Source organism: Tinamus guttatus, unplaced genomic scaffold, assembly GCF_059628265.1.
Source record: "Tinamus guttatus ecotype Peru unplaced genomic scaffold, ASM5962826v1 Tinamus_guttatus_pri_ptg000812l, whole genome shotgun sequence".
NCBI lineage: Eukaryota > Metazoa > Chordata > Aves > Tinamiformes > Tinamidae > Tinamus > Tinamus guttatus.
The window spans coordinates 115,511-127,986 of record NW_028289346.1 but is presented as its reverse complement, the minus strand read 5'-3'; the positions used below and the strand labels follow the sequence as shown (position 1 = coordinate 127,986).

The following is a 12,476-nucleotide window of genomic DNA, read 5'->3' as shown; positions in this document are numbered from 1 at the left end:
TGGCAACCTAAATGGGCAATCCAGCCTGTCTAAAATAGAGAAATAAACAAATTGTGTGGGCAAAAAGTATATGAAGTGATAGGATAAAATTGTGTGTATTTTAAAACATCAGAAACATTATAAATAAAAATATAACAAATTGGTGAAATCTTCTCTAATAGGTCATGCTAAGTTTGTGAATGCTTTTTTGGTTATTTTTACTTACTGCCATCAGTAACTACCATTTCCTAGAAGTAAAAGGTACTAATTCTTCACCTGTCCCAGCATTTTTAGCTGCATACCAGCTATTAACCATTTTATCTTAAGGAATGATCCTTGCAGCATGATATGGATCAATTTTGTGCGCTTAGTTGCCTTACCAGGCTTATAGACTTGGCATATTTGGTGTTTTGGAAATTCTTTAGAATAAAAAACCTTTAGCAGTTAATTTTCTAGAAATATATTATAGATAATAATTCACATACATTTACTTTTTTGTTGTTGTTATGATTAAATATTGTGAGTAACTTTGTTTCCTTTTTAGAGGAAAGCAGTGCAGATCTGCCATAAGTGGCTTATTTTTGCAGGAACATTCCATGACCGAGAGGTACAGCAGCGATTGCAGACTGGTCATGTGTGCTGGGCAATCTGTGTCAGAAACAAAGAAGCCAACAAGTGGTTGGATCTTTATGCTGTCTGCCAGTGTTTTCAGGGTCAAATCAGTTGTTTGGCAACAGAAGCAGCCTCCTTGACTTCTGTGGCAATTGGATTTAGCCTCTAATTTGGTCCTGCCTGATTCCTGTGTAAACTGGGTTTTGTGCTGCCTTTGCCTAACTAACAGCAGGCCTGTTTGAAACTGTAGGCATTCCTAACAGCCCTGTTTGCCTGGAACACAGTGTCAATAAATTCAGAGAATGAACAAAGCAAAAATATATCCCAACAGTACTAATAACAAATGCTGAACAGAGACCTCTGTTTCTCTGAAGAGCAGAAGTGGGGTAGGAAGATGAATTAACGTACTGCCTCTTATTACATGAATTTTCAAACCTAGAAGAGATAGATCACCACTAGCCTGACATACCCTATTCTTATGCTCTTAATTGTGAGTAGAGGTTTTAAATGCACAATTGAGAAACTGTCTATTTTAAAATTTTCTCACTAACTTTCTGGAAACAAATTTGATCTTAAACCTTTCATCTCTCCTTTTCAAAATAATTGATCTCTCCTAGAATAAAACAGTGAAGTGTGTGGTTGTGTTGTTTGTTTGTTTGTTTGTTTTTAAATTTATACTAGTCTTAATTATTACAATTTTAGTCAGTGACAGAGATTTGACTTCTGGATCTGTTATATATCAAGAGGAGTAAGAAGAGTTGTCATAGTATGTTGCTAAAATGACAAAATTGAAAAGACACCTTACTGAAAATCTCATGTTTCATCTGATCAGAGTTCTTTACAAGTGAACCAGAAAAGGCCTTTAGTGTTTTCAGGAAACTTCTGTTACCCAACTCTGTTTTCTGCGAGTGTCTTCTAGAGGTTTTAATGTAGTGAAATGTCATCTTCTCTTGCAGTTCAAATTCACCTTCTTAACTGAGCTGCGCTGCATGGCTGGAGTGAGCATTCAATAATGAGTGGTACAGCTTTGGGCCTTGAGATAGTATTTGTCTTTTTCCTGGCTTTATTCCTACTTCATCAATATGGAGACTTTAAGAAACAGCATAGGCTGGTGATCATAGCAACCTTCTTGGCCTGGTACCTCTGCTTCCTTATTGTGTTTATACTGCCTCTGGATGTTAGCACGGTGAGAAACTTCTAAGATTGTCTATTTAATTGAATAAATATGTAGGTGATACCTCTTAACTCACAATTTCGGAAGACAATTATACCTTAAAATAGAAATTCTAAACAAAATAGAATTTTCAAATGTATGCCATTAAACTAAATACTATTATTGCTTTTAGTTTGACAATTTCTCTGTTTACAACTGACTCATATTTTTTGTTGATGCTCTCATCAGGTAATCTAAAGCTTGCTTTAAAAAATCATTATTCATTTATTTATGTATTTTTAATTTGAACAATGTAAAAAGACTTTCAGTTTTCCCATTACTGGCCCTGTAGATTGTATGTTTATTTGAAAGCTGACTTTTTGCTAGTTTAATTGCTCTCAAGTGTAAAAGTGGAATGCAAGAAGTGTCTTCTAAAAAGCAACTTTTTAAATAATTACTGTGCCTTGTTCTAGTCATTAATGTAAAATTATGTGTATTATAGACTATGTATAATCGCTGCAAACTTGCTGTTAACTCCAGCCCTCCAGAAAATAACGACTCCTACGTTACACTTGCTCCAAGGTACGAGCTGTGTATCATCTTCCTTAGACTGTTTTTAAATAAGTATTTTGTAAGGGAAAAGAAGGTGAAGGAAAATGCATCTGTGTCTATTGCTCAGCATTTATGCATAACAGTTCTTTTCAAACTTTCAAGAATGGTAAATATTTTTAATGGTGATTCAGTTTATTCTCTTAGATGTATTTGTGATTTTTTGACTACTGACTTGGTGTGTATTATGCATTAGCCATATTCAAAGTCTTTTCTGGATGGGGGAATTTATAGAAAAAAATCTATAAGTTTGTGTAAACTAACATTAAGCTATCTTATATTACTACAGCAAGCAAAAAATGTTTCAAACCATGGAGTTACATTCTGATTGGAATTATGCCAATTTTCTGGTGTGTTGTATATTGGACATCAGTTTTTAACATGGTAAGTAAAGCAAAGGAATGTAACAAAGACCAAGATACCTTTATAACATCTTAACAGTCTTACTGCGTGGGAAACTGAGAAACTGTGAGAAACTGTGGGAACGGTGAAAGTTAGGAGTGAGAAACTGTGAAAGTTAGGAATAACAGATTAGCAGATAGAGAAACCTAAAACACAGGCTGGACACACCAATCTCTGGTTGGTTACCTGTTGTCCGTTAGCAGGATTGGACCCAGATAGCAATAGAGTCAAGGAATTGGCTGAAGGCAGGGGGAGGGAGCGCGTGGACACTGTATGCTCACATACTCGGAGAATATATAAGTTTGGTCTGATGCTCAATAAAATGGCTTCTGGTCCTAAACCTTAAGCCCCTGCTCCTTTCGATGACTCCCACATTACTGTACTCCTTAAGATCTTAAGATTATATATCACTACTCCACAAAGCTATCTAATTGCATCTATTACTTCTTACTGAAGAAAGATTTTTAATAGTGCATTCAATTGACCTTATATTTCTTCTGCACCTCTTCAAATGAAAACTATTTACCTTGATTCACTTTTGGAGCAGAAACTGGACAGTTTGCACTCATTTTTTTTTTTTTTTATGGGGAAGTGGTGTGAAAAGATTTCCCCCCACACACACACTTACACAACAGTAAAATTAATTAGAAATTTCTGAGCTGTTCTATAGATTATTTCGTTTTACCGGACATAGCTTTATGAAAGCTTGTTTTGTTCGTATGACCTCTTATGCAGAAGATTGCTTCTAACTCTTCAGAAGTTTGTCTTTTTCCATTTCCAACTTCATGTTTTTTATCTCTGACTTTGCTTATGAGCATGAGAGTATAAAAGTTATATTACTAAAGAATAAAATATAAAGAATCTCTCTCTCTAACAGCACTCTTATCTACAGGGTGTTGGGGGTGTGTGTGTGTGGTTCCCCCCCCCCTTTACTCTCTATGTGTATAAAATGCAGGTCTATGAATGACCATTATTTTGCTAAAGTATCTCAAATATATCTAAAGGATCTGAAGCCATAGGCAAGGTCGACCCCTTTGCTCCAACAAATAATGTGAGTACTTTTGGTCTAGATAGGTGTATGGTTTCTAATTAGCAAATAATCAAATTATCATCTTTGTAGCTCAGTCAGGAAGATCAGCTTTTGCTAAGTGTTTTGTTTGTTTTTTATGGTAAAGCTAGCTGTCATGTTTTTATCTACAATTTATTTATGGCCATCAGACCAGTGTATCCAGAATAAAAATATAGGATAACTAACATATTTTGCTAGAAGCTTGGGACTTCTTAACTTAAAGGCCCTGTCTTGATATCTTGTCACTGATACATTTTTTTTGTCTGGCTGAGTTATGCTGTTTTTTGTTTGTTTTTTCTCTCTCTTCCTAGGATTGTTACCTTTCATGCAATCGTATGCGAGATCAGGAGGATTCTCCATTACTGGGAAGATTAAAACTGCATTGATCAAGAATGCAATCTATTATGGTACTTACTTGCTGATTTTTGGAGCTTTTTTTAATTTATGTGGCTGTAAACCCAAACTTCAATTTGCAATGGTAAGAACAATGGTGTATTGCACTTGCACAAAATCTTAAAAAAAAAAAAAAAAAAGTATCATCACAGATATATCTTCTGTAGATTAATTGTTTTTTCTTTGGGTTTTCTGGTTTTGATATGCAGGTTTGAGAAATCCCGTTATATTTGCAGTGTGTTGGTTTTTTTGTGGTTTTTTTTTTGTCTGTTTTTGTTTGCTTTTTTCTTCTTCTTCCTCCCTAACAAATGCATTTGCAAAGCTAGTGCTAAAACCTTTTCAGTGCTTTGAAAATAACACCTTTCAAAATGTGTGTGCCAGCCAGTACCACCTGTGTAGCATTTCTGTCTAATGTAGAGTCAATTTAAAGGCCTTATGGTAAGTCAAAATCATTGCTGTGTGTAACATTAGTCTTACATGTTTTATACTGTAGCAGACGCTAATGTTTATTGCTTAGTTGTTTTCAACTTTTGCTGCTGAAAGAGGCTGTTTCTTGTAGGGATGCTTTGTTTTAGTAAGTTTGCCACCTTCATGTTGTTTCCTAAAGCAACAGATTTCTTTTTGTTTCCCTCCAGAGAGGGTACTCTGAGCAAACAACCTCATGCCTCTTTCAGAAGAATGGGAAAAATCCTAGCAGCTTTAAATGTGGCAAAGTATTAGATAATTCTGCTTGTTCAGGAACAATGTGATACTAGTCTTGTTCCTGTGCATTTGTGTACCTTGTTCCTGCACAGATATTTCACATGTGTTCTTTCCATGTGTGTAGGTTGTTTGTTTGTTTATGTATTTTTAGGAACCAACTTCAGACTATTGGGATAGCTGCAGCAAACACTTGGGGTCTCTTTCTTCTCGTGTTGCTTTTGGGTTATGGTTTGGTGGAAATTCCTCGTTCTCACTGGAATGGGGCCAAATGGGATTATCTTCTCATGAAGACCTATTTCAAAGCTGCCAAACTGATGACCGAAAAAGCAGATGCAGAGGAGAATTTAGAGGATATTATGGAGGTAGATAATTAGCTTTCCCTATGAAATATAAACAGTGGAGGTTGCCGTTAGTCATACCTGCATTTCCTGGTGTTGGGGGGAAGGAGGGCATTTGTGTCAGAAAAACTTAAGTAGCACAAACATACTGTTAAATATCTCTAATTTGAGAGTATCATTGTAGTTTTCCATTTAATGACACTAAGTCCTACATAAAATTCAAAGGAGAAATATTGCCTGACCGGAAGAATTTGTCTCATCAAAAGGCGTTTGAGCCGCCATAAGTTGAAGGATGGTCTGTGTGACTATCCTAGTCTCCTTTTGAACTAGATAAACGTGCTTCTAGTTCCATCTGCCTAATGTCTACAATTTATGTGCATTGTCTTTTAAAAGAAGTTGGTAAAAATTTGGACATGAGTACTTAATTTCTGTAGAGAAATTCTATGCTGAGGATCTGCACCACCTGCGCCTTGCTGATAATGTACAGGGGAGTGTTAGCGAATTGTCCTTGGCCAGCTGGGAATGAGGAGCTAGCTGGGAAAGAGTAGCTAGCCGTTTCGGGTAAACAACTTTGCAGAGCTGAGAAGAGCCTATGCGGTCGGGACCTAGCAACCCCCCTAGCAACCAATCATAACTAGCCTGGAAATCCCTCAGATGCTTGTAGGTATAAATATACGCTCACTTCGGCTAATAAACGGAGCAAGACCTAACCTCATATTGAGTTCCATGTCTTGTAATCCGGCTCAGCTCCCAGAAGGCCTGTGCAGTTGTCCTGCGCTGGTTCCAACAAATTTCATTCAAAGGCTGGTTGTGTCTGCATTGCCTATAGGATGAAGAAAAAAATCTAGTTCTCACTATGACTGTTAAGCTGTTAGAACTAGTTTTGACAAAGCTTGTCTAGCCATTAGGTAGCATCTGTTTATTACTGATGCAGGCCAAGTGGTCTCTGGAAATAAACAGGAGATGAAATACAAAATTAAGCAGGATACTTACCAAGCTGCTTAAATTAATAATATTAAACTAAGCCAGATAAGAAAGAAATGCCTCCTCTTTTCCTACAACTAAAACAAGAGGATTTTTCACTTATTCATTTATTTTTTTTTTATGCACAGGAGGTTCATAAAGTAAATGAAAGTATCAAGTATAATCACCCTTTGAGGAAAATGTGTAGATACGATATTGAAAAAGGTAACTAATTTTCATCTTAACTTAAAATCTCTAATTTGTATTGTGACTTCCCTGATCACGTTTGAGTTGAAGTTCTTTATACAGTATACAACAGCTTACAGTGTATGTTTTATCCGCTTACTATATACTAAGATATGTATTTCTTAAGAAACAGAAGTTGATCATTCTGGAACAGGAAAATATGAATTTTTCTTCTACTAGTGGAGGACAAATACTGCTACCAAAACCTTTACAAAAAGGAAAATCAATATTTAGAGGGAGCGTTTAACTTTGATGAAATGTCCAAAAAAATACTTAAAAATAATAACGAAGAACACTCACTACCGCTTCTTCATAATTCAGTTGATTTTCCTTTTCCTTCCAGTGTCCTTCAGAGTACCAGGAAAGAATGGGCAGGAACATGGACAATTATGAAGATTTTGATGAAAGATAGAACAGTTATCCAAGTGAAAAAAGCTTGGTCAAACTTCACAAGCAGGTATGTTGATAAATGAGATAATGCCTTATTTATGCTAATGTAATGAGAATAAATGACAGTCAAATTAAGAATTTATGTGCATTTTGATGCTTCATTAGCTTAGGATAGTGCATTTTGGGATTACCACTTCTGGAAACTTTTTGCAGTTAGAGAAACATAGTTCGGTATGCCAGCTGACTTCCAGAGAGATTATGATGAGAGCTTTAAAACTCAGGATTCTTGTAGCCCTCATATCTCTTTCAAGAGAATTAGCTTCCTGTTCCTTTGGGTTTACAGAATAAACCTTTGCAGTTCTATAATGTGGAATTTTTTTGAGGGATTTATTTACTATAGGTAATTTATTCAGTACAGAGACATTGTCGCACACAGGTCCAGTGGCAAATTCTTTTAAAACAAACCTTTTACTTGGAAGACGTGGCAAAAAATAAAACCAGTGCAAGTTGACAGTTTGTTCATACTTTTCAATCCCAGGAATCAGAGAATATTTTTTTTCAGTATTTCTACACACCAACAGTTGGTAAGTGCTATCATGCAGATTTTGAATATGTAAGGGAATACCTGGTACCTTTCTGTGAGAATTAGGTTGTTTTATGTAAACAGCTCAATTATAATAGAGGGCAGCAAATGTCCATCTTGGTGCGCTTATGTGATGGAATGGTCATCAGCTATTGATTCATGATTTTTGACCATAAACTTAAACTAAACTTTTACAAACTTAGTAACCGTTACATGTTGTAATAGCAGTAGACAAGGTAGAAAGAAGTCTTAAAAGAAGAAAGAAAAATAGAAAATTTAGGCTGGGAGATCATGGTTATCATCTATGTTTGTGGGACACAGCCCTTCCATTTAAAAAGGGAGGGAAAGGAGTCTTGTCCATCCTATACCAAATATTTGGAGATGTGATTCCTTGTGTGTCTTCTAAGAAAGTGCCTTGTCCTCCTTTTGCTTTAATTTTTAATTTGTTGTGTGATAGCGATGAGTCATTGCTAGGTTATGTCAATATTGTTTTATAGCCTAAGCTTTGCCCTTGGAGGAGAGCCAAGGAACCAATAAATGAAAACTTGGTTGGCCATCGTAACTGGGCCCAGAATGAAGCGTTCTACTCCCCACCCTCTCTGCAAAATGTGTTTGCAAACCTTGCCTCCCAAATCCTACTCTCCCTTTCCCAGTTCTCTAGACATCAGAAAAGCACTGAATTTAAGTGAATGACACCACAGATTCCAGCCTTAGTTGTAAGGGCAAATGTGAGAAGCTTAGAATGGTTTAAGGCAGTTTTATTTCTGGTTGTGTAATTTACATTAACCAATTTGGGATGTGTGTGTATGTTTGTTTTTTTCCTCTTTCCAGAGTGGTACTGGAAATGTCTCCTATGACCATGGTTTTACAGGATTCTTGGGGTTGTTTTGGCCACATTCTCTGTGATTGTTGTGTGGTCGGAGTGCACATTTTTCAGCACAAAAAGCGTTTTATTCCTATTTGCAATTTTCATACAGCTGGCAGAAAAGACTTATAATTACATATACATAGAGGTAAGTTTGAGATAATCGCTCAGCAAAGATCTTTATAGTTAGATTGTGATTACAATAATAGTAGACTATTTTGGTTTTAAAATAAGTCTCTAAATAAGCTGTCAACTTCCAGAAGGTCTCTAAAATATGTAACACCAAATTTGGCTTCTGCAGAGGAGGTCTCTCTTCTTCAGTTCTTGCACTTCTCTTTGCAAGACAGTTTTCCACCTGAGCCGAGTAGTACATAGTGGAATAATTTATGCAATAATAGCCTGGAACTTAGACCTTTAGACTTTGTCTGATATGTCTTTAATGAGCCATGTATGCAGACTCTCCTAAATATTCATTTGCTACTGACTAAAACTTCAGCCCTGAGAGGTACGAGTAGCCTAAAAGTCCTCAAATTTCAGTAAAGGAGCTGAGCTGAAAAATTCAGGACACTAACACTAAAGGCTGAATTTAAAAGGCTTATATTACTGCTTATTTTGGGAAGAAAATATCAAATCAATGATAGTAATTACCAAGGCAATTATAGTAATTTAATTTGCATAAAAGTAGCAGCATACATGTTCATGTAAGGGAATACAACTTACTCAAGGAAGTGCAGGGTGCTTTTGAATTAAACTAGTGTTAAAAAAAAAAAAAAAAAAAAAAAAAAAAAAAAAAACTCCTGAACTACTACTTACAGCTCATATTATTGTTCCTTCTCAGAATGAAAAAAATGTACTGTGCAATCAAATTGTTACAAACAAACTATAAATGTTAAAAACCCTGAGTAGAGTTCTAAATTCAGGTGCTGCCTTTTTTCCTTTTTTTTCTTTCCTAGATGGCCTGTTTTCTCACCATCTTCTTCCTAAGTGTCTGTTTACTGTATTAAGGATTCGTGTATTAGACTATTATTACTTAGCTTCACATCATCAGACAGATGCATACAGTCTCCTTTTCAGTGGAATGTGAGTACATAGTATAAACTATGCTTTTCTGAACTAGATTTTCTGTCAAATAATTAAAAATATATTTTAAAATTAATGTTCTTTCATTTATGATCATATGGTTATAAATTCCATTAAGTTCTTCATCATTAATCTATGTCGCATTTAGCTACCATTTATTAATATTTTTAATGAAAGAAATTGTATTTAAGTATTCTTTCACTTTACAGGTGAATGCTTTATCAGGAAGCATTATTGATTTGTAAAATAACACAAAGCAGCAGTCATTGGTGTTATCACCCAATTTACATTGACAATATAATTTTGACAATCTTCAGAGAATGTTTCATAGAAATGGAGAGGAGCTTTGTAAGCTTTGGTGAGCACCTCAGTATTCCCTGTTTCCTCAACACTTCCATTTGCACCTTGGGCTTCAGTCTCAGCCCTTCTTTGACAAGGCACCAGGTGTCTTGGAAAGCTGGGAAATGCCAGGACTGGCTTTAACTTGGACCTGGTCCTTACAGGCACTGTGGCTTCAGCCCACTGAAACCACAGATCAGGGCAAGCTCAAACCCATCTTGGCTGGGCCTGGCAAAATCAGGCACTGAAGCATCTCAGCAACGTGTTCAGGTGTAGAACCTGAACCTTTTGTAGAACAGATGATGGGATTAGAGTGGAAGCCCTGGCATAAAGAGCTGTTATTTCCACCTAACCAGCTCTACAAAGCAAAAACCCTGTGAAGTCAGTTGTAGCAAAGGTGAGTGGAAAAGGAGCAATAAATTGTACAACTGTTTCATTTCCTAGATGATAAGAAATGTAACATGCAAGTGCATGGATTCCAGCTGAAATAAGCTTAATATTCAAAGCAAGCAGTCTTCACATTAATAAATCAGCACTTTAGTACTGAGTCTTTAAAGTTTGAGTTTTAGGTAGAAGCTCAATGCAGTTTTGTTGAAACTTGATGAAAACTATTCCACACAGGCAAAAATTGAATGAAACTCAGAAAAGAAGGTGTTTATTCATAGTAAGTGGCATGTCCCCAATCTTCAGTTAAGTGGGACAAAATGAGAGTATGCATATGACTCCCTTGGGAGCTCCAATGCATCTTAGAAGAACTGCTACTGCCATTATGTCTTTATGTCTTGTACCAATGAAGAAATGGAGGCTCAGAAAGGTAAAATTTCATCAATACAAAGCTGTAATATTTGGCAGAGCTATGACAAGCCTTAGGCTCCTCAATATTTCCACAGGACCATGGTGCATTTTTTTTTTCCTGAGGTTGGCTCTTTCTTTTTTGAGCATGTTAAAATGACTATGAGAAATTGAGGTTTGGCTTTTTTTTTATTTTCACATCTTTTTATCACAGTGGGATTTGAAAAATATCTGACTTCAGCCAGACAAGTGTGATGCAGTGAAAGTAAATATGATGTTTTATTGAAGTCAGCAGGCCAGAGAGTGTGCTTTAGCTTATGCACTTATATGTGCACTGCACGCATCAAAGAAGACACAGGATGTTGTGTTAGCAAACATGAAGACTTGCAGGACTGGATCAGTGGTTTGGCTGCCGGTGCCGAGGACCTGACATTTGCACTGTGTGCATTGCAGGAAGATTACTTTGAATTAGTTATCACATCATTTTGTGGATGGAACAGCTATAGGTGCTTGAAGCAAGTGCTCTGGTTTCTTTTATCCTAAAGGAATCCAGTTTGCGCCTGCTAAGACCACTGCATGATATTATTCAAAACATGGTAAAAAGTAAAGCTCAAAAGATCTGCTTCAAAAACATACTCCTGACTTGAACTAGCACAGAATCTGTTGTAAAGAAAGCTCATGTCATTCTTTACAGCACTGGTATTTTCTTTTCAAACAAGTGCTTCAAGTCTCTTTTTTCTAAATGTTGGCAGTGAAACAATGCATCGAACAGATAGCAAAGCCAAGGGGAAGAGCTTTCTGTGGTATCACTTGGCATTCTGCCTCCTGGATAACATGTGCTTAATTATAATTAGTGAAATTAAAATTACATATTGTGAAAGCTTAATGATAATCTATCTAGATTAATATTAATGTGTAATGACTGAATGTATGTTTTGTGGGATAAGATAAGAAAGTTTTGTGTGCTAAGCTTAGTTGTGGACAAGTCCCAGTCTTAGTTCACAGTTTATTTCGTGGGTACAGGGGTAGACATTTAAAGGCTAGGTGTGGCAGCTTTTACCACACTTCACTCATCTGCGTTTTCTATTCCAATAGCAAATTAATGCAAAAAAAAAAAAAAAAAAAAAAAAAGAAAAAAAAAAGGAAAATACTGGCCCATTCCCAATGAGTCGTGATTATATGCTGAGTTATTTTAGCATTCTAATTCAGACATTTTAGCTACAGCCACCTTTTAATTTATGTGCAGAGTCAGGGACACATTTTTAGAAATACCGTTTCATGCCAGCTACCAGGACATGTGACTGCTGCTGCTCTGCTTGCGCTCCACAACCACTGAAGAAAAATGAGTAACATAGTCTAGAATTACAGCATCCTCTGAGAGCTCCCTTTGTTAGAGACCCTGACTTTCCCATTTAGACTCATAGCCGGGCTGCGCTTTCTGATCAATGCAGAGATGCACAGCAGGCAAATTGAAATGTTTTCTAGGATACTAAAGCTGTTTTTCTGGGTCGATAAGATCATTACTATGAATCACTGGGCAATAGAGCAGCAGTATCATCATTAATTTAAGTGCGAGTCCTTTGCCTTGCAAAATAACAGGCAGTTTCATCACAATGAAAAGTATCAACTCTGAGAAAGGTTCAGGTCATAGGGAGCAATTTATCCAGTATGTGGAATAAACGCATATCCTCTGAAGAGGTCAACCCACCTTTTTGGCCCAAGAGCAATTATAGGCTTGTTGCAATTGGTCACTTCTAACAGGAACTGTCCTTTACTGTCCTGAGAACTTCAGTTTATCTTTGGCCAATGAATGTACCAAACTCAGTTGTCAATAAAAGTGATGTTGTGAAATATGACACTACTTTATAGATGGTAAAAACTAAGTGATTATTACAAAATGCTACTAATCCATCAAAATAGTATTTTCAGAACAAAGTGTTTTGTCTGAGTTTAGGCAGATT

At 36.3% G+C, this 12,476-nt stretch overlaps 1 long non-coding RNA gene and 1 pseudogene across 2 annotated transcripts; both read left to right on the top strand.

The window, feature by feature from the left end:
- The first annotated feature begins 510 nt into the window (after positions 1-510).
- On the top strand, positions 511-2,283 carry LOC148591449 (uncharacterized). The gene is made up of 3 exons (XR_015914071.1): positions 511-586; positions 1,548-1,777; positions 2,247-2,283. It is a non-coding gene; the product is annotated as an uncharacterized LOC148591449 (long non-coding RNA).
- Positions 2,284-2,459: 176 nt separating this feature from the next.
- On the top strand, positions 2,460-9,427 carry LOC104572209 (G protein-coupled receptor-associated protein LMBRD2-like; annotated as a pseudogene). Its single transcript, XR_015914072.1, has 8 exons — positions 2,460-2,478; positions 4,136-4,302; positions 5,071-5,281; positions 6,370-6,445; positions 6,810-6,923; positions 7,257-7,440; positions 8,271-8,452; positions 9,258-9,427. The product of XR_015914072.1 is annotated as a G protein-coupled receptor-associated protein LMBRD2-like (transcript).
- Positions 9,428-12,476: the final 3,049 nt, after the last annotated feature.